The 25971-nt window shown below is 45.0% G+C and overlaps 1 protein-coding gene across 1 annotated transcript in view; it reads right to left on the reverse strand.

The window, feature by feature from the left end:
• Positions 1-6389: 6389 nt before the first annotated feature.
• Positions 6390-25971, reverse strand: part of SPP2 (secreted phosphoprotein 2) — a 102644-nt gene continuing 83062 nt past the window's right edge. The window contains exon 7 of the mRNA XM_069221374.1: positions 6390-7191. The gene's annotated coding sequence lies outside the window, so the exon portion shown is untranslated. The remainder of the gene's footprint in view (positions 7192-25971) is intronic.

Genomic DNA, 25971 nt, shown 5'->3' on the forward strand with positions numbered 1-25971 from the left:
GGATTGCATATGTTCTTTATCTACCTCTTCTGGTAACCATGTAGTCATGGTAACTGTAGATTCATTCACCAAGATGGCACATTTCACAGCCTTAAAGAAATTACCGACAGCCCCAGAACTGAGTTGCATCTTCATGCAGGATATTTTTCGCCTCCATGGTCTCCCGCAAGAGGTCATTTCGGACAGAGGGCCACAATATGTGTCACGTTTCTGGAGAGCCTTTTGTGCCTCATTAAACATTGAAGTTGCCTTGTCCTCTGGTTTCCATCCACAAACGAATGGTCAAACTGAAAGCGTGAATCAGGAACTCCAACAGTATCTGAGATGTTACTGTAATGGCACACAAAGTAATTGGTCGGAGTTTCTTGCTCTTGCCGAGTTCTCCTATAATAACACAGTGCATAGTGCGACCAAGGCCACACCTTTTTATTGCACCTATGGATTTCATCCTAGGACCATATCAACTGTTTCCAGTATATCCTCTTTTGTTCCTGCAGTCACTTCTTTTGCATGTCGGATCTGACAAATCCAGGGCCTACTTCATACAACCCTCTTAGCTTCTAAACAAGCAATGAAATGAAAAGTTGATCGTTATCAACAAACGGCACCTTCGTATCAAGTAGGCCACAAGGTGTGGCTTTCCTCCAGATTTCTACCTTCCCAATTTTCTGTCAATAAATTCAAACCACGTTTTTATGGACCCTTTCGGATTTTGCAAATCTTGAATCATGTTGTTGTGTGACTGCACTTACCTCATACCTGGAGGGTTCATCCAGATTTCATGTGTCCCAATTAAAGCCCTCTGTTCCTGATCCATACCACTGACATTTCCAGTGTCCTCCTCCTCTTTCCGTTGACGGACAGCTTGAATATGAAGTCCAGGAAATGTGTGATTCCCTATTTTTTCAGCACAGACTGCAATTTATGGTTCAATGGAAGGGCTACCCTCGCAGTGACTGTTCTTGAGAGGATGCTTCCTCCGTCCATGCTCCCCGTTTGGTTTGCCTGTTTTTTGACCGTCACCCTGACAAACCTGGGGCCTCGGGAAGGGGACCTACTGTAACGCTGCGCCTCAACACGGCATCTCTTTTTGCTTCCGTGGTAGGAACGCGCTGCTGATTCTCAGAGCGCCGTTCCCCACGTTTTTTGGTCACTTTGGCAACACGTCCTGGGAAGCGTGTATTGCGCTCCCGGTCACGTTGCCCTTACCTACTGTAAGGCATTTTTCATCTCCCCTGTAGGTGGTGGCCTTCTTCTGGTCTTTTTCTTTTTCTTTTTCCTTGCCTCAGTATTCTGCCCTTTTCATGTTCATGTTGTGTTCATCTTGTCTTCTTCCTGTTTGTATTTCCCAGCATGCTCTCTTTCTGATATACTGCCTTCTTTTTCCTACTCTTGTCTATGGGCTTTTTCCCAATTCACGATGGTGTTCTTTTCATTTCCTGTTATGTCACTTCCCCTTTTTCAGTATATAAGCCATTCAGTCTTGGTCTATCTTGCGTTGCAAACACTTCCCTTTGGTTGTGCTCTTCGCTCCTGTTCATCGTTCCTGCTTTTTTCCTTGGAGTATTTTTTGCCTTGTTTTTTCCTGTTTTCAAGACCTGTTTTTCTTCTTCTTTTTTTTAAGAGTTCCTGTTTGAGGTTTTTCCCCAGTTCTTGTTTTTTTTTTCCTCTGGGACTCCTTCTGGAGGGTACGGTCTGCTTTGGCGTTCCCTGTCAAGCGGCACCGTGGCTACTAGAACAGGGGCGACCCTATCTGGGATTATCCAGAACCTGTAGAAGACCGGGTGTGTTCTCCAATCCTGCATCCAGAGGTGAGAACTCAAGTGCAATTTGTGACACTATATGGTGTAGTGCGATATTACCACAGAAACTCTTTGACAGCTTTCCCCCACGTCCATATCTCTACGTGGATTGAACACACTCAACTAAAACTCTGTTGAAAAGTTCCACTTTCCATTACTTTGTGGTGATATAGTGGCGTTCTAATGTGTTTAATAGCACATTTGTCCTGGAATGACATAATTTGCACAGATTTAATTTGAACCCCTTTGTCTGTCATGATTTCAACTGGCATCTCTTCTCTAGCAAAAGACTTTTGAAAATAGTCAATTACACTTCTTGTGGTAGGTTCACTTACTGGTTCAACTTTGACCCATCTTGACAGGTGAGCGATCGTGACCATGAAATATTTCATATGATTAGGTAAAATGTGATATGGGCCCAAAATGTCTACACCTACACTTTGCCATGCTCTTTCAGGACATAACGTGACTGACTCAATTGAGCCCTCAGTTACCAGCACTTTATCACTCACTTTACATTTGACACAATTTCTCACAAAATCCTCAATTTCACCATCCATTTTAGGCCACCAGAAATCTTCTCTTACATTTGTCTTGGTTGCAGCTGATCCTAACTGCCCTGACTGTGCTAATCCTTTAGTGGAAACACAAAGATGGAACTAATTTATTTCCTTTAACTAACTTCCCACCTCCCACGGAGAAATTCATTCAATACTTTCCAAACATTTGCAACTTATCAGATATATTTTTCTCTTTTGGCCAGCTTGACTTCACAAATGAAGTTACTTCTTTCAGTATTTTGTCCTCATTGATGGCTTTTACCCAATCTTTTTCACTCTTACAAATACTCTTATCTCCAATATGAGCTGTAAAACACTCCTTTACTTTAGATTTCCAATGAAAGGCTTCAGGATCTTGAGTGGGTAATGTGAGAGACAGTCAGCTTCAGAACTTTTCTCCCTGGGAATATATTCCACGGTGAAAGAGAACTCTAACAATTTAGCTGATAGCCTGGCTACTCTAGCAGTTGAACACTTCAATTTTTTTCCTGACAAAATATCTACTAGGAGTTGATGATCAATCTTTACTACAAATGGTCTTCCCTTAAGACACGTCTGAATTTTTCTGCACTCCATACACATGCCAGTATTTCTTTCTCAATTACTGAGTATTTCCGTTTCACTTGGCACAGTGTCCTAGAAGCAAATCCTATAATTGTTTCATACCTGCCTTCCAACTGGGACAATATTGCTCCTAGACCATACTCACAGGCATCTACTGTCACAATTGTTCTCTACAAAGTACTGTAATGCAGGTGCCTTAATAATTTCCTCTTTAACTCTCTTATGTGTACTTTCACACTTTTCAGACCATGCAAACTCGACGCCCTTTTTAGCAATACTCTGAAACATCCGGTCAAACTTGCAAAGGTTTTCAAAAACATAGTGTAGAATTCACAGAGTCTCAGAAAGGATAATAATTTCACATTGTTCTTGGGAACAGGAGCTTCAACTATGCTTTTCACCAAGGTCGGTGTGGGCTTTACCCCTTGTCCAGAAAAAAACATGCCCCTGGTACTCAATCTCTCTTTTACTGAAAATGCATTTGTCTTTTCTAAGTGTGACTCCTCTTTTTTCTAACACCCTTAAGACATCATTCAATTTCATGTTCACATGCACTATCTGAAAATATTAAGATATCACCTTGAAACACTGCAACCTGCCGAAAATCAATAAGCATACTGGACATTAGTCTTTGAAAAAACACTGCAATTGAAGCTATACCACATGGTATTCCAGAAAACTGGAATACTCCCTCTGGTATTACAAAGACTGTTAAGTGTCTATAATCTTTATCAAGTTCTACCTGATGATATGCAGCTCTTAAGTCTAGTTTGGTGAGCCAACTGGAATGTCCTAATTTTGTAATTAAGTCTTCAGTTCTTGACAATGTGAAGTTGTCTACCTAGATAGCTTCGTTGAGAATCCTTAAGTCTAAGCACATTCTGAGTTCACCAGATGTATTTTTTGTTAACACAATCAGAGACAACCATGCTTCAATCGTTTCAATAATCCCTTGGGCACACGTGTCTTTTAGCATGTCTTTTACACTAAAAGGTATGTTCTGTAACTTATGCTTTACTGGTGACACACCTTGTTTGACCTTAATAGTATAGATGAAATCTGTTATTTTGCCCAATTTCTCCTGAAGTACATTTCTAATTTTTTCCTGCCATGAATTTTCTTTGTCACACACTGACCCGATTTTATATCTCTCAATGGTAATGGGTTTGTCTAATCCTGGTCTTATTGTTAAATTAAACTCAGCTTGACATACCCATCTCAACACATTGATACCTTTTTTTGCTACATGCATCTTTCCATTGATGGATTCTTCTAAAGTTTCGATGGCGGCCCAAAAATATCCAATTAAATCCACTCTACTTCCCTTCAAATGCCACCGTTCAGATAGCTGGTGAATTGTTCTATTAGGGGGTAATCAGTGGCAGCCAGTAATTTGAAAAACAACAAGATTACGTCACCCATTCACAACACTCACAAATATACATATAGTCATACATACATACACACACACATACAAGCAACAAACATTACAAAGCATAAAACTTACTTGCAGCATCTCTGATGGAAGAAGGCCTCGGAGGTTCCAGGAGGGTTGGTACTTCTGCATCTTCTCATTGACTGACTCAGTGGCAATCCCTACCTCGTCACAGGGTGGGATGGGGTCAGTGAGACTTGAGGACCCCTTCCCACTCTGTGATGAGGTATCAGTGATAGACTCTCAGCCCTTGGCACTTCAGGGCTTAGAAAGGAAGGGCCCATGTCTGAAGCTATCAGTGACACTCCCCCTCCACATGAGGGGGAAGTGCTCCAAATGCTTTGCCTGTCTGAAGAAGTCATGCTTACAGAAGCTGTGACATATTCAGCCTAGCGAAGTTCAGCTCAGACAGCCAGGTGCCTTTGCATTTAGCACATTTCTAGCACCTGGCTGCCTGACCTCAAAATAAAGAGTGTCTGTCAGGCTGACCTTTGCTCAACCTTTGCTCAGCCTGACAGACACTCTTCATGTCTGCAAAAAAGGTGGGGGGCTGGGCCCCATCTGCCCTTAAGGAATTGGCCAGGGCTAGTCATAATTGATAAATGTGAGGTGAACTATGGTGGCATAATGTTCATACATGCACCGTTGTGTACGTTGTGTAGCTTGGCTCACATAGGCCTGCCTTGGGCATTTGATTCTCCCTCTTATTTTGAGTTTCCGCTCTCCAACCTTTTCAGGAACATGTTCATGTGCAACCCCTGACTGTGACTACAGTGAAGCACCGCTGACCTGAAAAGTGCTGCACTGCCAAGCCACAGCCACTGAGGGTGGAACTTTGCTGATCTGGCTGCCCTGGCCGGCGTCACTGAGAGTTTGTCTGGTATGGTGTGGTCTTTGGAAAGATCCCCTGGATGATCAGATTTCCTCACCCATCTCTTCCAGTCCCATATTAATCAGTTTACTAACTACGAGGCATGGTCAGGAGCCAGGCAACAATGTTTGCATGCCGTGTTTGTGAATAATGCATGACTCAGATTGTATGTTTGAATGTAGAGATTTTAAAATTATGCTACCATAAAATCATGGCAGAATATCTGTGACCAAAATATCAAGAAGGTGAGCATACAGGGGGGGCTCCTCCGTTTGGGCAGAGGAGCTTTGCACCCCGCTAGCAGCGGCAGCTGTAAAACCTTTACCAGAAAACGATAATATATTATTGTTTTCTGGTAAAGGGGCGGGCCATGGGGGTGGCGAGCAGTGAGCGGGAGTGCACTGAACTCTCCTTTACTGTGCATGTATGTTTGGACGGCTGTCTCGGGCCAGCCAAACACACATGCACAGTAGCTATCTCAAGCCTGGCAACACAGTTGCCCGTCTGGAGAGAGCCTGCACAGGCTTCCAGTCTGCCTGGGAGCACCAGGGCTGGGCGCTCCCAGCCAATCCTGATGCTCCTCTGAGCAGCATCAGGATTGGCCGCAGGGCAGGCTGGGAGCCTGTGTCTGCAGCCTTCAACGAAGGAGAGGAGCGGTGGGGCAGTGAGGGAAGGTAAGTGGTTGTTTATTTATTAAATGAATTAAATGCTTATTCCCCCCTGCGAGTGCTGCTGTGCCCCTTTGACGCCCCGCAAGCCGCTACTGTGTACTTATAGAGGCCAATAAAAGTGTGCTTTAACCTAACTGGCCATCTACATACCTTGAAGATATATATATCTGGCCAGCTATAGGAACACAAATTTAATCAATATTCTGTTACCATAGCATGCACTCGTAGTGTGATGCAGTCTGCCTAGATTTGGGTATACGCTATGGACCACACCTTTATTACATTAAACACCTAGCTAGGTAAGTGGGGCACAGTGTTCCCCCCTGTGTATTTTGGATGTACTGTGCAGTCAATGTGCAGAGGTTGTAATAGAGTGGGTAAGGTTTCAGGCAGAAAGTCAAGTAGTTTAATACATCAGATATCATATGCAGATCATATAGCAGCATAGAACATTTAGCTTGTTATTTTTCAGCAGTGCACAAATACACAATATTTATGGCATTGAGTAGAATAACATCAGACATTTGTAAGGATGACTGGTTTTCAAACAACGTTTTATTCTTCTTGTTTAGGACTTCTAGTTTGGTGCTTTTATGTTACATTTTCAAATGTTTCAAGGCAGCCAATGCGTTTTGCCCAGTGTGACATGAACGTCAAAGGCTTTTCAAGGCTAGTTTGTATCTTAAGTAGGAGCAATATCTACTGGTATGTAAGCATTCCTGATCTCTGTCATCTCAGGATCAGTTAAGTCCGCCCCATCAACCTGTGTAGTATACATTTTGATCCTTTCGTCTATCATAAAAGTGGCATGCAGAGGTTGGCCCAAATTCCTGCATTCCTGTGCTCAACAGAGTTTAGTTTTTTTTGGGCTGGGACGTGGGAACACAGTCCAGTTTTCGCCCCTCTTACTCTTTAATTTGGTGTGTTCACTGCACTGCTCATTGTTTCTTACATGTTAGGAGACTTGTTCTGGGGATTCTTGTTGTACTATAAACCAAGTATATGAGTATTTTATGTTAATGTAAAGTATTGTCTCTGATTTGAGGGGACAGCTGGGAACGCTGCCTGAAAAGTGGTCATAGAAGGTTATTGGTAGACTGGTTGCTTCAAACAACATGCTCCCTGTGACGTGAACATTTCTAAATCTTAGGTGAAGATGAGAAGTTCAGTAAAGATCCCAGTCAAAGAAGACAATCATTTGTTAGAAAAGTCTTATAAGTGTCTCATTCTCAGTCCATTGATGTTGGCCTTTCACTTCATGGTGCATTCCGGCATGGCTGCATATTTCCTAAAATTGAAGAAACATCACTGTAAATCTGATGTTAACTCAGATGGTTTTACCTAATGCAATCGAGAGAATTGATCTGTTGCAGAACTGCCCAGCACAGTTCTGTGTGCTGCAGCCCAGGATATCACACTTAAGAGGCAGACTGAAGAGAAATGAGAGAAGGATGTAGAGATACAAGGTTTACAGAGGTGAAAGCTCCAACAATGGGACTCAAACTCCATGCAGGGCATGGATGACTAGACAGCACGTCCCTGTATCTGATCTGAATGAATCAGAGGCACAAAGATTGGCTTTTCCACTTCACTACACCACCCATGCATGTCTGTTCCACTCACTCCCTCTCTTCTCAAACCCTTTTTCTTATATCCACTACTTCGTCTTCTTCACCCTGTGCCTACCAATTTCTCCCTTCCTTATATGCTTTCCACCCATTGCTCTTGTCCATCCTCTATTTCTACTGACACATTTCCTCTCCCTCTCATTTTCCCTTTTCTCCATCCACTTTCTTAGACTTTCTTTCTATCCTTTCCTTCTTCGCCTTGATTTTCTTCCTCCTTGCTCTGCTTTTCCTCCCTCTAGTTACATTACACCCCTTCCTGCTCCACTTAGCTTCATTTCATCCCTTTTTTCTTCCTTTCTTTCCTCCTTTGTTCTTACTCCTTGCCTCCTACTGTCCCTGTCTTTCTTTCTCTTTTTTCTCTCCCTACCAACTTACTTTTCTTCTCATTTCTTTGCTCACCTCCTCTCTAGCTTTTTCTCTCCCCACTCCCTTTCTCTTCCGTAATTTAATTCACTTTCTTTGTCTTGCAAAATCAAAGAAAATTCAGAGACACCAACTTTCTATACGATTAGAATCGAGGCTTCATGTCACATTCAAAATCATCAATGTGTGATCATCCCCGACTTGTTTGGTGACATATATGTCACTTCATCAGGGCTGTTTGAAATAATCTAAAATTATACACATTCATACATAATTATTGACTCTAATATTGATAAAATAAAATGTCTGCAATATAACTTCACAAACCAGCATCATACCCAAAATCTATATCCACGACAAGTAGCTCTTAGATGCCTAACTGTAAGAAAATGGATCTCTCTGCATTCAATTCCTCATCATATGTGGCAAGAATGAAATTGTATATTCTTTCACACTTATTTTAAGTGGTTACCTCAATTGATATTTCAAAATTTGAAAGCAAAAGTATTTACATTCCCTATTAGTTCAAGATAAAACTCTAGCTAGCAAACATGCATGTATCTGGACATCAATAATGATATGTAGTATTTTTTATTATTACTAACAAATGATAGCAGTTCTGCATTGTTACAAAATAGAATATTTGTCATTACATACTACAGAAGTAAATAAACACAATATGGGGGTTATTACAACTTTGGAGGAGGTGTTAATCCGTCCCAAAAGTGATGGTAAAGTGACGGGTATACCACCAGCCGTATTACGAGTCCATTATATCCTATGGAACTCGTAATACGGCTGGTGGTATATCCGTCTCTTTACCGTCACTTTTGGGACGGATTAACACCTCCTCCAAAGTTATAATAACCCCCTATGTGTTGGCTCAATCTTCCATCCTGAGACACCAGCATAGTCAGTGGTGCTAACATCAAATGCTTTATAATTTCCTTTTTCTTCATGTACTACAATGTGCAGTGCTATCCCACTGTCTCGAATCATGTGCCGTATTGGATTCCATATGTGTGCAACAAAGCAAGTAACCATCATAAGTCAAATTATTCGAACATAAGATAGATTTGATATGGTATCTCATCACAAAATCATATGAGCTTTTCCTACTAAATATGTGATTGAACAGAGTACATGCTAGTTCACACCCCGCCTGACACCTTCAAAAGCAACATGGTTAATGGCACCAAAAACAGGCACATTGTAGCTTTCTCTTTGCAGAAGGGCAAATTAAGTACATTGTCTCAAACTATGCATCAAATTGGACTCCCTATATTTGCCTGTATTCAAATAACTTTGGTCAATAAAGTTATTCTAAAATTCGTTTTTCATGTTATTGGAACAGAAATTAGTGTAATATTCAATGTATCATGTACAATAGGTGTAATGATTATACTAGCAATTGAACTCCTTATAATCTTGAATATTTTGTTAGTTTCTCTGAATATTTTACTTAAATTCTATTACTTGCTTGAATATGCAAACCAATAAATACTTGCTAATTTTTACTTACTATTAACTAGTTCAACACTCATTTAACTTACCATATTATCAAATGTATGGTAAAAATATACATGTTACAGGAGCACCCAGACTCTAGGCATGCAGGATTGTAAAATAAAAAAGTTTAAATCTCTAGTTTCGAGATTAATTGTTGCTAAGGAACAGCACCAAAGTAGCCCTTGAGCTGTTTTAGGAATGTTATAAAATTATGCAGTCATAGATAAACTGGAATACTCATCATAGAGGTTCAGACGATTTGATAAACTCTGAAGGGTATCTGTCCAACTTGCTTCTTTTTTAACTTTGTGATAGTTCTCTCTTTCCCTACTCTGGTGTGGTGTAATATAAGATCAACACATAGAACATTTGCATCAATAAGGTTATCCAGCAGACAATTCAAAGTAAAGTGAACAGCCATTGGATATCCGTTGTCTTTGTTTGCTGTTGCCCTCAATAATTCCTGCAATAGAGTTGATATGAACTTTCAACTAAAGATACAGATGGAGAACTTTATTTTGCACGTAATAAAGTGCAAAATATTATACTACATGAATTGGGATCGAAGAAAGTTATGGATTTCCTAACCGTGCATCTACAACAGTTACTTGCACCAAATGTAGAAAAAACATTAAATTTATCATGAATTATTAACAACTGTTCTGACTTGTTATGAAAATGAATAGTGTCACTAGCACTCAATATGTTCTGAAGGGTTTTTGATTTTGTGAATGTTGTTCATGGTTTCTTGTGTATTTCACTGGGGTGATCTGGGTCCAAATTCAAGGCAGAGCAATGTTTAGTCAAGATTTTAAAGGCATCATTACTCTCAATGACATTGGTAGGCCAAGGGGAACCCCAGACACCGAAGGTTGTAACGCCTAAAATGACCATGACCAAAAGAGTCAAATAAGTCATTTATCTTGGCCCTCACCAATTCCAGATGAGAAGTTTATTTCATTAGAGGTAACCCAACACAGCCAGCAACTGAACTGCCTTATTGAAAAGACATGTACATGTCATAATAGCACTACAAATGAACATTCCCCGGCATGTCATAGGCTACAGAAAACCGAAGTGCAACACAACACAGACTCTGGGTACGCCAGAAAAGTGTGCACTGACCTTTCAGCCTCAAGGAACTGACAATTCAACCTAGCCAAATCAGACCATTCAAAGGAGCATAGCCTCCTGGAGCAAGGAAAGAACCTTGGATCTCAAGATTGAAGACAGCTTCAAAAACAAAGCTTCAGGTATCTCTTCTCAGCTTCCTAGTAAAGGAGAGTCTCCTACCTCCCCCATTTGTATAGACAAAGATCACCTTCACTGTCAAAAGATTAATAGGACCATTTTTCAAAGGTTCAAGAGAGAGCCATCATCAAAACTCAAAGGACCAGAAGATGGCTCCAAGATGGCAGCAGAGGCATGACCCATGAAGCTAACAGGCATGAATAGTTCCTAGTTCAATACCTTCCCCCAGGGGTTTCCAGACCATATGAAAGCCACTAGAACATGCAAGGGACCCATATCAGGAGGGAGAAAGATACATACATCATGAACAAAAGGATAACTAATGCTTTCAATAGGCCCTGAGGGTGGGTGGATGAGTGGACTTTTGTAAGGCCCTGCAATTTCCAAGGCTATCCCAACCATAGCATTCCTCTTTCAGCCACCATGCTGTTTGACTCATCCAAGAAAATTGAAATAGGAACAGAACCAGCAACCAAAGTGGGAAGAGAGAGAGAGAGAGAGAGAGAGAAAGAGAGAGAAAGAGTTCATTCTGTCTGAATGGCGAATAGGTGCAGAAGGGGTATCCAAGACCAATTTGGAGTCACTGTAATCACAGAAACAAACTCCCGATTTTGTGAAAACCTCTGGAAGGAAGAGGAAACAGATAAATGATAAACAACTCCTGGGGCCATAGGGGTATGTGTGAATCAACCTCCTTTCAGCCTTTCACTCTGTCGTTTGAGAAAAATAGCCAGAGAGCAAAGAGTATTGCCTGAAGGTGAACAGCTCCAGCCACAGCCATTGAAGGCACAAATTCCTTACAGTCTCCTCTAAAACCTCCAGATGAAAAGAATACATAATTGGGGAAGGGATGACCAAGCTAAAGCTTTGGTCTGGACACTCTCTGATCCTGGAATATATAAGAAGTGGATCAGGAGCATATTGAGTTGGACCCAGGATGTACAAGAGTGTGCCAACAGAACCAGGAAAGGAGTTTTTGTGCCTTGCTTCTTTATGATATCTTACTTTGTCATCTGGTTCACAATTCTTACCCTCAAAGGCTTCCCAGAAAGCTAGAGGCACATATGTATGTAAATCTAATCAAAAGAGCTGAGGAGCACTGTACAGGATAAATGACATGCATAGTCAGCAAGTGATAGGAGAGGTAGTTGGTGATTGGATTGTTACTGTATTGTGATGTAGTGTTCTTTAAAGAAGTGTGTTCTTTTTCTTTTGTACACACCTTAGTCGCCAGTGTGATGGTGGCTTGGCTGCAGGTGTGCAGAGAAACACCAGAGATGGCAAGCTTGTGTGTGAGAAAAACAGGGGTATATGATGTAACTGGATGTGAAGATGGTGCACCCTGGCAAGGACAGCCCAAGGATTTCTATCAGGCTGGTGGTGATGGGATCATATTTCTTCAAGACTCCAGGGAATGAATGAAAGGTGGATGGTCAACTATGTTGAAGACAGCTAAGAGGTTTAGCAATATCAGGAGGCAGGGGCTGTCTTCATCCATGGTCAGGAGAATATTGCCTATGATGTGCAGGTAGTGGTTTCCACGCTAAAGCTTGATCTGAAGCCACATTGGTAATCATGCAGGAGATAGTTAGCATTGATGTGATTCTGGAGTTAAGCATATATAGGTAGAACACAAATTGCGACTTGCAATTTGCGAGTCAAAGCGACTCGCAAATTGCAACTCGCAATTCGCGATGCAGAAAGGTGTCTCAGAGTCCTTCTGCGACTTGCTATGGGGTCGCTAACACCCACCTCATAAATATTTATGAGGTGGGTCGCAGTTTGCGACCCCATAGTGAGTCTAGGCACTCACGGGGATGGTGGCCTGCTGGAGACAGCAGACCACCATGTCCATGACTGCTTTTAAATAAAGCAGTTTTTTTTCTTCTCTTTGCAGCCCGTTTTCCTTAAAGGAAAACGAGCTGCAAATAGAAAAAAATACCGAAACCTTTTGTTTCGGGTTTTTTCAGAGTAGGCAGTGGTCCATAGGACCACTGCCTGCTCTGAAAAAAAAAATTCTGTGAGCATTCACAAAGGGGAAGGGGTCCCCTGGGGACCCCTTCCCGTTTGCGAATGAGTTACCATCCACTTCAAGTGGATGGTAACTGCGAGTTGATTTGTGACCGCTTTTGCGGTCACAAATCAACTTACATCGCGGTGCGAGTCGCAAATAGGAAGTGAACACCCCTTCCTATTTGCGAGTCGGAAACACATTTTGCGAGTCGGTTCCGACTCGCAAAATGTGTTTATGCATCACGTGAGGGCTTTTGCGCCTCGCAAACGGCGTTTTTTGCCGTTTGCGAGGTGCAAAAGCCTACCTACATCTGGCCCCATAGTGCCTTTGCAATTATCTTGCCAATGAAGTGTAAGTGAGTGATGGGCCATTAGTCGGTGAGGTTATCAGGGTCTAATGTAAATTTCTTTAGAAGTGGTAATCTTGCTTATCTTGAGAACTTCTGGGAAGATACGTTGAGTGAAGGAAGTGTTCCCATGGTGACCAATGGAGAAAGAGCTTCCCCAGAGAAAACCTTTATGAAGGACGAGGATAAGACTTCATCTCCAAAGGATGTGTCTTTGAGGAAGTTGAAGGCAATATTTACAAGAAATGACACATCGCTGTGTCGCAGCAGTGATGCATCAAAATCATTTACAATGCGCAGGAATCTGCTACGATGCCATGGATGCACCATATTTACAAGATAGGGCACTATGGCGCAAGGCCCGAAGGTGTGTCAGAAATTCTGATGCATCTATGGGAACTTCGATGTGACGATTCTGCCCAAAAAGTGGTGCCTGCTGAAGTTAGCTTCACAACTGATGCAACTTCAGCGATGTGTCAAAATTTAGAGTTGCCACATCAGTTTAAAATGACGCAAGTAGCCTAATGTTTTAGGACTAATAAAAAAGGACTGTAAAATGGTGGAATATCACATCTACACTTTTACATTGGTCCTGGGTGTAAGAAAGTATGCATGCAGTATGTCTATGTGTCACATTACAGTAGGCATACTGTACACATGTGTATGTAGAGCCCTGCATAGGTGTGACACAGTGTGTGACAGTGTAATGTAAGTGAATACAAGTATATGTTGGAATGTGAAGTGCAACTGCATGTATTATGTACCTTATGTGTGTACTTACCTGTTGTTCTTTTGGAATACGTAGGCATAGACTTGGTGACCCCTTTCTCCACGGAGAAGTGACAATCTTAGCCTGCCACTTGCAAAACGTACACAGTATCACATTACCTTGCTGCATAGGATGATGGAATTATAGGTGCCATGGTTCCAGCTCAGTCATGGGGTTCTACAACATGATTCTCACATGTGTAGACCCACTACTGGTAGAGGAGAAGTGAAATGCAGATGTATTCTAGTGTCTAAACTGGCTTCAGCTAGTCAGATCCCTATTGCAAAGCCAATTACTAATGTTTACGCTTGGGATAAGGAGGCATAGTAATTTTGACGCATTGTAGACACTGCGTCATTTGCCAAGGAGTCACCTTCCTAACAACTTGAAAATATGGATGCATCAGTTCTGTTTGGGATTGTACAAAGGAAATGCTGCCTTGCATCTATTAATTCTAATGTGACGCATCCTGACAAAAAAGTGACGCACCTGCCTAGATGGGCCACTTTGTAAATATGGAGCAAAGAAAGCGCCGCCGGTGCATCAAAAAAGTGGCGCACTGGCGGCGCAAGCTTCTTGTAAATATGGGCCTGAGTATATGAGTGAGATCTGTGAGAGACAGGGATTTGAAGGATGACTATTCTGGGATTCTATGAGAAGGGGTCAGTGTAAGATGAGAAGCAAGATTGGCATTTTCAAAGTGCTGTCAGACCTTTATTATTTTAGTGAAGAAGAGGCTGATGATACTCTACTTGTGTGAGGATAGTGGGATAAGTGGATGAGACAGGGGGTTGATGCTATACTTGATTGCCTTGAAAAATATTCTGTGTTTGTTGGTGGCTTCTTGAATGGTATTGGTATAGTACTCAGCTTTAGTTGATGTGATGAGCTATCTGTGTTGCACAGACAAATTTCAGTTCCTGAGGTCATCAGGATTTCTGTTTTCTTCCATTTTCCTCCCTATCTGTTAATCACACATTTATTGTCAACCAGGTTTTTCGTGTACCAGGGTACTAAACGTTTTGGCTTGCACTTGTATGTTTACTTTGGAACGTGGATGCTCACATTGTTTCCTCAAAACGCATTAAAGTATTTTAGAAGGATGTTTGCGTTAAAAATTGAGATAGTAGGGTAAGAGATAAGTCAATGAATTAGATTGCTAATGGAAAATTCTTTAAAGCATCTGAAGGTTTGGTATTTGGGTTGACCTTCACTTGTTGGTAGGATAGAACACAGATATGGTGTGGTGGACGGACAGTCCTGGAATATGAGTAGATTGCATTGCACTGCTGGTGATGTTGAAAAAACAAGATTGAAGATGTGGAGTGTGTTGGCTAGGTGACGTGTTGTACCATGTTGAGTGGGTTAAGGAGGTTAAATAGGCTGTCTTGTTTTTTTTTTAGCTTGGGTTGTCTGTAAGATTGAAACCCTTGTTCTGCCTCAATGACTTGTAGATGAGATGGACGGCGATGTTCTGAGTAGCATGTCAGTAGCTCCATAGAGTTGAGTGTCACTTGTTTGCTGTGGGTGTAGGACCAGGAAGACATATTGGTGACATAAGGATATCATCCCTTTTTATGTGTATAGTCTACACAATGGATGCTATAGCCAAAGGGAAGAAGGATGCCAAGGATGTGTGAGAAGGTGGGGTAAGTCATGTTTCTGTGATGAAGAGAGCATCAGGATTGTAGTACGTAATAAGGTTTGCAATATCTGGTACATGGGGTACAACACAGTGAATGTTAATAAGCATGAGTTGTACCTCTGTGCATCTCCCCTGTGTCCTGATACAGCCCAGTGTTCAACGATTGCAAAAAGACCTAGGTAAGGAGCCCTGAGATTTGTCTGGGTAAATAGTATTATTTGTTAAAAAGTGTTTGTTTCAGCTACCTGTGTCTGTTCCACTGTGGACTCTCTGTGTTTCAGGCAGCCTGGCCTCTTTTAAAGTGGTATTTTATTTTATTTGTTTTTGCCGTGACTGTGTGAATTGCCTTACTAGTTTGTGCCCCCCCCCCTTTTTTCTCTTCTAAGTAAAAAGGCTACACACATCTTGCAGAGTGTGTTTTTAGGAGACTGTTTTAATCTGTTTGTGTGATTTAAATTGTGCTTAAAAACTGTCTGCCCCCCTGTATTTTTGCCTTTAAAAAAGCCCGATTTTAGAGTGCGCGCCCAGCACTATTGCAGTGTTTGTTTCTTAAACAATCTCTCCCTTACCTGGAAAGTAGACTCTGTTAGCTTGGAAGTGTGGATTCAGCCTGTCTGTATCCAAGGAGATTCTGAATAGAGCAGCAGTTGCCTTTCCCCCTGACCACAGGGACTGGAGTTCAGTTAACTTGCTCCTTATGTAAGTTCCTATTGGTTGTTGCATATGTTGTTGTGATAGGTTGTTGGGAGATGGTCTTTCATTGGTTGCTGGCTCCAGGGCTGCAGTTATGATATGTGGATAGGGCTGGGAATCTGATTGGCTGTTGGCTCTAGGGCTGATATTCTGATTGGCTGTTGGTTCTAGGGCTTTGATTGGTGGATAGGTCTGAGATTCTGTTTGGCTGTTGGTTCTAGGGCTGTGATTGGTGGAGAGGGCTGGGATTCTGATTGGCTGTTGGTTCTAGGGCTATTATTGGTGGATAGGGCTGGGATCCTGATTGGTTGCTGGTTTTAGGGCTGGGGCTGTGATTGGTGGTCAGGAATAGGGCTATGATTGGTGATTAGGGCTGGGTCTCCCATTAGTTGTTTGAATCAGGGCTTGAAATTGGATTGGCTAGGGTTAGGACCAGCTTCTTATTGGCCAGTAGGGCTATAAAAGGCTAGGACTCAGGGCGTCTCATCCCGGGCGTCGCGGCAAAGGGCGGAGAGGACAAGGGCAGCTGCCTGTTTGGGCCTGTTCGAGACAGGTAGGGACTAGGGACTAGGGCCAAGAATGCTGCCCAATTCACATTTGAGCATGAATGGTTTCAGCCCCTACACATCCCTCAACATGCAGACACATATTCTACAAAGACATCCAACACATGCATCACAAACTGACCACATACAGATTGTATTGCCCCATCACCCAACACAATACCCTGTATACAACACATATACACATATCCCCCACTACTACTACAGTCAAACACCTGCATTCTCACAGCCAACACTGCTCTGTCCACTCCCACTAACACAACTTGCCATCACCCACACAATACAAAACTACAGCATACATTTCTTTCAGTCTCAGCCTCCCAGATAGACACTCTCTTCTCATACTAACCAACAACACTATCCGCTGTTTGCTCCACACAGACCACCTGTCATCATAACAATGCCCAAACCCTGCCTTCAAACACATAATCTACAAACACTCTTCCCCTCTCTTCACCAATTACACACAACCATACAATCCCCACATTTCACTCCACCACACATATTACCTCTTCCAGTCATCACAACTAATACTAACTCCCCTGACACATCCCCATCACCTCTTACACACCTCGTACATTCATCTCCAAAACACATCAACACCCCATCTAACACTCAAATTCCACTTACCAGCACTAACTCACATACAAATCCCTCACCAAAAACAACTACACCAATATCCCCTCTCACTATGCCACAAAAACAATACCGACCACAAACATCAGCACATCAAAGCAACACAAACTTACATTACACTTCTCGTCATACCCACTCCCACCCCCAGGACTACACAAAGAATACAAATGCCATCCTATCTCCACCCCTACTTTCTCACTCTTCACAAACACCTACCACAAGCACCCCAACCCAGCAGCTTTCATTCACTCGCCTCTCCTCCATTGCACAATTTAGAGCCTTACATCATAATCCACATGCTCCTCTACCACCCCTAACCCATACTCCATCCACACTAAACAAACGCAAACAAAATAAAAAACATGCCACTCATATCAACCTCGCATCCCCTTGTCTGTTACATAATAAAACTACCCTACAAAAAACAGTACACTCCTCATGGCTCTTTCAGCCACCAAGTCCACCACCCACACACACAGACCCAACAAAATGCCTCCTTAACCTGCTGGAAGAGGAACACTATATTGAAAAGCAAGACTATTGATAGCCTCAAACAGTTATCACAACTAGTAACACTCCTGCTTCAAGCTCACATTATACTACTTACCCTTCTCCTAAACAAAACAACACTACCACTAACACACCTTTTCTAAACTGCCAGCTCATAAATGCTCGATCACTCTAAAAAAACAAGCACCACATCTACGACCTGCTCACAGACACACAACCTGACTTACTATTCATAACTGAATCCTGGTTGGGAGATGACATGGCACCAGTGTTGCACGAAGCCGTTCCTCCGGGCTATCAAACCATCACTCAAAACCATATAGGCAAGAGAGGAGGTGGACTAGCTATTATATTCAAACAGGCAATGAACCTCAGTAAAACAGACAACATCTCCATACAAGGTTGTGAAGCCCTCCTTACCAGATGCCACCCTACTCCAACTTCCTCCTGTAACTTTCTCCTCCTTTACAGACCTCCACCTAACAACTCCACTTTCCCAGATGCTTTTCTAGACACAGTCTCAAACCTTATTACACTATACTCCAATCTATGCATTCTTGGGGATCTAAACATTTGGTTTGACAAACCCAATATGCCCCATCCAAAAGCTATCACCACTGGCCTAGTCTCATTGAACCTACATCAGATTGTACACAGTCCCACACACATCGCTGGTCACATCCTAGATGTCATTTTTGCTAAGCCTGAACTAGTTACCATTCATAGCATCACACCAATCACCTGGTAAGACCACCATATGATAACTTTCCGACATACAACTCCACAAATCAACACACCCCACAACTACTTACATACATACACCTATCGACCATGGAGCAAACTCAATTTGGATCACTTAGAAACACAACTAACAGCAAACACAGATCTAGATACAATTAATTCTGTGCCAAAACTTTATGAGTGGCTACAGGAAGCTTTTGATGTCCTAATATCACTCAGAAAAACTAAACACGACAAAAGAAAACCAACACCTTGGAGAAACACAGAACTTAAAAAGACAAAGCAACAAATCAGAAAGTTGCAGCAGACCTGGCTCAAAAAAAACAACAGTCAAGACAAACTGCAGCTAAACAAACTTAACAGGATATACAAATCATCAATCAAAAAAGCTAAAAAAGATACTACTCAGACAGAATTCAAAATGCTCAATCTACAACCAGGGAATTTTATAAAATTCTCAATGAATTTCGAAAACCTACATGTATGGAAGGAAGTCATCCCACTACTCAAGATTTCACAAACAAATTGGTAACTCACTACACAACCAAGGCAGACACATTGAACTCCTATTTAAAACAGAAGAAAACCATCCGCACCAACCCCTTTGCTAAAATACCCTTTAAGAATAAACCAACCCAACCTCTACAGTCCTTCAAACAAATATCCCAGGATGAATTTATGGATTTGGTCAAAGCAAGCAGACCTTCTGGTTGCCCTTCCGACCCTTTCCCACCACAAATCTTCAAGAACATTCTTCTATCTACTTCTGCTGCCACGCCTGTAAGAAGAATCATCAACAACTCTTTTACTTCAGAAACTTTTCCTGTTGACCTGAAAAAGGCATACATGGGACCTTTATTAAAGAAAACAAACCTAGACCCGCAAGACCCCAACAACTACAGACCAATCACAAATGGACCTTTCCTGGGCAAATTGATAGAATGAGCAGCATTCGCCCAGATGTCACAATTCATTGAAGACAATAATTCCGCCCAGGAAGAAGCACTGAATCGGCACTCATGGCAATCTGGGACGATCTTAAAAACACAGTCAACCGAAATGGAGTTGCTGCACTATTTCTCTTGGACCTCTCAGCTGCCTTTGATATGGTTGACCATGACACCCTAACTCAAAGACTCCACAAAGCCGGCATACAAGGGATTGCTCTCGACTGGATTACTTCCTATCTTCAAAAAAGATCGAATATCATCCACTCGCCCCCCTTCTCGTCCGAACCCTACCTCACAAAAGCAGGCGTCGCCCAAGGGTCAATCATCTCACCTTTGCTTTTCAACATCTACGTGGTATCTTTACCAGAACTGATCAATGATTTCCATCTCACATGCTACAACAATGCAGATGACACACAAATACTACTTAAATTAGAATGCCCCAAAAACATTGAAAACTCACAAATCTTCCGTTGCCTCAGAGCCGTTGATCAGTGGATGACCTGGAGCCATCTCAAACTAAATACCTCCAAAACAGAAATACTCATATGTGGTGACTGGAAAAATTATGACCCTCTGTGCGTCTGGCCTGACGATCTCGGACCACCTCCTCAATTATCCAAGGAAGTTAAAAACCTAGGAATCACCATGGATTCCAAGTTAACTATGAATGCCCAAGTAGACAAATTAGCACGAACAAGCTTCATCACCTTGAAGACTTTACGACGCATCTTCCCCCACCTCGGATTTCCACACAAGGTGCAAGCTACTATCTCGCTTGTACTATCCAAACTGGATTATGCCAATAGCCTCTACCATGGATCATCTCTATCTGTTATGAAAAAACTACAAGGTATCCAGAATTCCGCAGCCAGCCGTACAGAAGACCGCCATAACACCGCCGCGGTAAACCGCCACGGTCATTCTGACCCACAACAGTCAAACCGCCAAAATACTGACATCCACAAAAGTCCGCCACCAAAGGGCAGCGAGAAACTGGCGATGACCAAACCTCCACCGTCACGCCAACAGAAATACGCCCACACTATCACGACACACGAATCCACGCGGCGGTCTTTCAACCGCGGTATTCCATTGGCGGTACACACCGCCGCGCTAAAAATACACACACACCTACAAAATACAACCACATTGGACAATTCAAAAACACACACCTGATACACATACACACACCACTCCCACACACATCTATTACAATATAAAACACACACCCACATCACCCACAAACCTCCACTCCTAGAGATTCGTGAAAACGCACCGAGAAAAGACATCTGAGCACCCAGACGCCTAATTCACTGTCACCCAGCAATATTTGCACGCACTTCACACAACACAACAATACACATCACCACACTTAGCACCACACAATCCACCCTACACATCACCCACACCACCCCATGGCACCGCAAAGACACCCCAGGTTCTCTGATGATGAACTCAGGGTCATGGTGGAGGAAATTGTACGAGTAGAGCCACAGCTGTTCGGGGCACAGGTGCAGCACACCACCATTGCCAGGAAGATGGAGCTATGGAGCAGAATAGTGGACAGGGTCAATGCTGTGGGACAGCACCCAAGAAATCGGGACGACATCAGGAAGAGGTGGAACGACCTACGGGGGAAGGTGCGTTCCATGGTATCCAGGCACAACATTGCGGTGCAGAAGACTGGCGGCGGACCCCCACCTCCTCCCCCAGAATTTACAACATGGGAGGAGCAAGTCTTGAACATCCTGCATCCTGAGGGCCTTGCAGGAGTAGGCGGAGGAATGGACTCTGGTAAGTCAAATCCTCACTACTTCTTCCCCCCACCCCACCTGCATGCCAACTCATACCCCCACCCTCACCCCCACCCCCATCACACCTACTCCTTGCAAATGTCTCGCCATCACAACCCACCCATCCCAAAACCTAGCCCTGCATGCGTCCACAAAGCATGGGCACCCATCACCTAAGCATGCCCACTGCACATACACATACAGCCCCCAACCACCATCACAACAGCCCCCACAAAGGAATGCCAGCACTGGGGTACACGGGCACCCACCCATTGCACGCTATGGCACACACAGAAGCAATAACCATACTTTTATACCCCTGCAGGACCCGAACGCCACGTCACTGCGCAGGAGGGTCCACATATGTCCACTCCACCCCCAGAAGAGGCCCACAGTGAGGACAGCAGCTCTGTCTCCCTGGATCTAGATGACCAGCCCGGTCCATCGGGGACCTCGGGACAGTCGGTTCCCCTCACACAGCCACAGGCCACAGCAGACCTTCCCCCCTCTGGGAACACCAGCACAGCACCCACCCAGTGGGCCCATACCTCTGTCCCCAGGACACGTCAATCAGCGGTGTGTCCACCACTACAGGGAACCCAGGCTAACCCAACACCCCAACAACAGGGACCTGGGGGCAGTGGTAGTGGGCACACGGTCCAGGGGACAGAGGCCCAGGGAAACAGGGGAACTGGGAGGGCTGCTGTGCGACAGGTGGGGGAAAGGCCCAGGGAACCCACTCTCCACGAGGCCCTCTCCTCCATCATGGGAGCATACCACCGCTCCCAGGAGACGATGGCGACGGTCCTGGCCAGGTTTCAGGAGATCCAGCTTCTGCAGGAGCAACAGTATATGGGGTTCAGGGAGGAACTAAGAAACATAAGTTCCGCCATGGGTACCATCGTAGTGGCCCTGAATCAGGTAGTCACCACATTGCGGGACACTGTGGCACCTCAAAGGGCCCCTGACACTAGCATGGACCAAGAACTGCCTACCACCTCCGCCGGCGCTAGTGGAAAGGGAGGCCCCGACACAAGACCAACAGGCCACCAGAACCCCACCCCCTGCAGAAGGAGAACCACCCCGCAAGCGGGCCCTGAGATCCAGGAAGAAGTCAGAGTAAGATGTCAAGACCCCCGCCAGCAAAGGATACCGCCCTGATTGTCATCCCACTGTCCCACATTGTCACCCTGTCCAACCTTAAACTGCCCCTGCTCCACTTCCCACAGGCATTTGGACAATGCACCTGTAAAAAACTGATAGTCTGGACTCTGCCATGGACAATCCTCCACCATCACCCCTCACCGATTTGCAACCACCCATCCAATTTAGAGCACTTGAATAAAAACACTTATTGCACAAAACAATCTGGAGTCTGGCTGTGATTTAGAATAAATGTATTAGACATGACCGTGCCAAAATGTTCATTCACATTGTGATGCCAACAAACCGCTGTCACACAGCTGTAGTCCATGGGGAAACAAAGCAGATGTCACGCAGTGGGGCCCACAGCTCTGAAAACGGAAGGGAAAGTCACAACACAGTTACCATACACTGGGGGAAAAAGTCAGACATTAGAGAGGTAGGAGTCTTTAAGTAAATGTAATACGCCGGTGTGTACTCTTACCTGTGTGTCACTGAAAATACTGCTGTATTACTGTGTTCCTGTTCTCTATGTCGTCCTCTTCGGCTTCCTCCTCTTCACTCTCCACAGGCTCCACAGCTGCTACAACACCACCATCTGGACCATCCTCCTGCAGAAAAGGCACCTGGCGGCGCAAAGCCAGGTTGTGAAGCATACAGCAGACCACGATGATCTGGCACACCTTCTTTGGTGAGTACATTAGGGATCCACCTGTCATATGGAGGCACCTGAACCTGGCCTTCAGGAGGCCAAAGGTTCGCTCGATCACCCTCCTAGTCCGCCCATGGGCCTCATTGTACCGTTCCTCTGCCCTTGTCCTGGGATTCCTCACTGGGGTCAGTAGCCATGACAGGTTGGGGTAACCAGAGTCCCCTAATAGCCACACCCGGTGCCTCTGGAGTTGACCCATCACATACAGGATGCTGCTATTCCGCAGGATGTACGCGTCATGCACTGACCCAGGGAACTTGGCATTAACATGGGAGATGTACTGGTCAGCCAAACACACCATCTGTACATTCATGGAATGATAACTCTTCCGGTTCCTGTACACCTGTTCACTCCTGCTGGGGGGGACCAAAGCAACATGTGTCCCATCAATGGCACCTATGATGTTGGGGATATGTCCAAGGGCATAGAAATCAGCCTTCATTGTAGCCAAATCCCCCACCTCAGGGAAAACGATGTATCTCCGCATGTGTTTGAGCAGGGCAGACAACACTCTGGACAACACCTTGGAAAACATAGGCTGGGACATCCCTGATGATATGGCCACTGTTGTTTGAAATGACCCACTTGCTAAGAAATGGAGTACTGACAGCACCTGCACTGGAGGGGGGATCCCTGTGGGTTGGCGGATGGGTGACATCAGGTCTGGCTCCAGCTGGGCACACAGTTCCTGTATAGTGGCTCGGTCAAGCCTGTATGTCAGTATGACATGTCGTTCCTCCATTGTCGACAGGTCCACCAGCGGTCTGTACACGTGAAGATTCCTATGAAGGACAACAGCGAGCACAGAGTCAATCAACCCACAGGTACGTAACCACAGCTTGCACATGACACGATTCCCAATGCATTGAATGGCTTGTATGAGTGTTGGTGCAAGGCCTAGGTATGTGTGACGCAGTTGGTAATTAGGCCATGTGGGCCCTTGAAATGGCGGCTGCCTGACCTGTGAAGTGCGACGGTGGGATGTGAGGTCAATGCGCTGGCGTGGCACACCGCAGTGGTAGGCGGTCGAAGACCGCGGCGCAAAGCCGCATTGGTTAACATTGAACCCTATGGGTTTCAGGAGCCAATGACGATGTGCGCCGGCGGTCGCGATATGCACCGCCGCGGTACGCACCGCCGCGGGCGTGACCGCCATTTTCTATCTGCCTAATCACTCGATACCTGATCTTTGACAGGAGAGGACCTACACTGCAAGTGCTGCTGTGACCTCGGTCTGGAAGAGACAATGGCTCATGCGACTGGGGAAAGGGCCCCTGCCTTCACTGCAGAGGAGTTGGAGAAACTTGTGGATGGGGTCCTCCCCCAGTATGCGCTACTCTACGGTCCTCCAGACCAACAGGTAAGTACAGTGGGACCATGCTTAGTGGGCAATTCCTGGGTTGAGTGGGGTGGATGAAAGATGGTGGGGAGGGGAGCGATTGAGGCATGCATCAAACGACAGATGAGAGCATGTGCCACATGGCAAGGGTGGGGATGGGGGGCCACTCACATCGAGCATGCAGAAGGTGATGACAATTTTTCTCTCCCTGTACATGTCACATAGGTCAGCACCCACCAGAAAGTCGCGATTTGACGTGCCATCGCCAAGGACGTCCGGACCCTGGGGGTCCACAACAGACGGGGCACCCACTGCCGGAAGAGGTGGGAGGACATCCGACGCTGGAGCAGGAAGACGGCGGAGGCTCAGCTGGGGATGGCCTCCCAACGTAGGAGGGGTGCCAGTCGTCATTTGACCCCCCTGATGTCCCGGATCCTGGCGGTGGCCTACCCCGATTTGGATGGGCGCGTGAGGACATCACAGCAGACACAAGGGGGTGAGTACAAATACATTCTGCTGACTTTGCGCGCAGTGTAGGTGTCTGGGTGGGGGAGGAGGGCTGTGGGTATCCCTAGGCCGGGGCGATTTCTGTAGGCTAGGCCCCTCCGTAAGGCATGGCCCTGTGCCCCCGCCCCCCACCTCTGTAGGGTGCCAAGTACAGGTATCCATGGCCCTGTGTCATCTATGTGTGCAGTTGTCATCCATAGGCTTGTAGGCCATGTCCCATGGATTGCGTAGTGGACCCCAAGTGCGCGGTGTAGTGCAGGGGGCATCTGTGTCTGTCTTGTCCGCCAACGGTAGCGGTAATCCATGCATTCAACATGTCTTTATTTCTCCCCCCCCTTTTTTGTGGTCTTCCTGTTCATGTGTGCATTAGCATCATCAGGCGGAGGAGAAGTGGCATCGGAGCACGAGGGAGCTGCATCCCACATGGCCCTGGAGGGCCATGCAACGGAGTCCGAATACACCAGTGGGACGGAGGGCGAGGGGAGCTCCACAGCGGGGACTCGTGCTGATGTCAGTGACAGCGACTCGTCCTCTGAAAGGAGCTCCCTTGTGGTGGCGGTAACATCCGTGCCCCCGCAACAACAGGTACAGCCACCACCCAGCGCACCAGCACCGACCTCCCAGCAGCCCCTCAGCATTTGCCCCGTGCCCGCTCACCCAGGAAGGTGGGCATCTCCTTCGCCCCAGGCACCTCAGGCCCTGCCCCTGTCGCCCCTGCTGCCCTCAGTGAGGAGGTCATTGACCTCCTGAGGACCATCATTGTTGGGCAGTCTACCCTTTTGAATGCCATCCAGGGTGTAGAAAGGGAGGTGCACCAGAGTAATGCATACCTGGAGGGCATTCATTCGGGTCAGGCTGCCCATCAGCGATCGTTCAACGCTCTGGCCTCAGCACTGACGGCAGCAATTGTCCTTGTCTCTAGCCTCCCCCCTCTAACTTCCTCCACCCAGACC

This window comes from Pleurodeles waltl, chromosome 3_1, assembly GCF_031143425.1.
Source record: "Pleurodeles waltl isolate 20211129_DDA chromosome 3_1, aPleWal1.hap1.20221129, whole genome shotgun sequence".
Lineage (NCBI taxonomy): Eukaryota > Metazoa > Chordata > Amphibia > Caudata > Salamandridae > Pleurodeles > Pleurodeles waltl.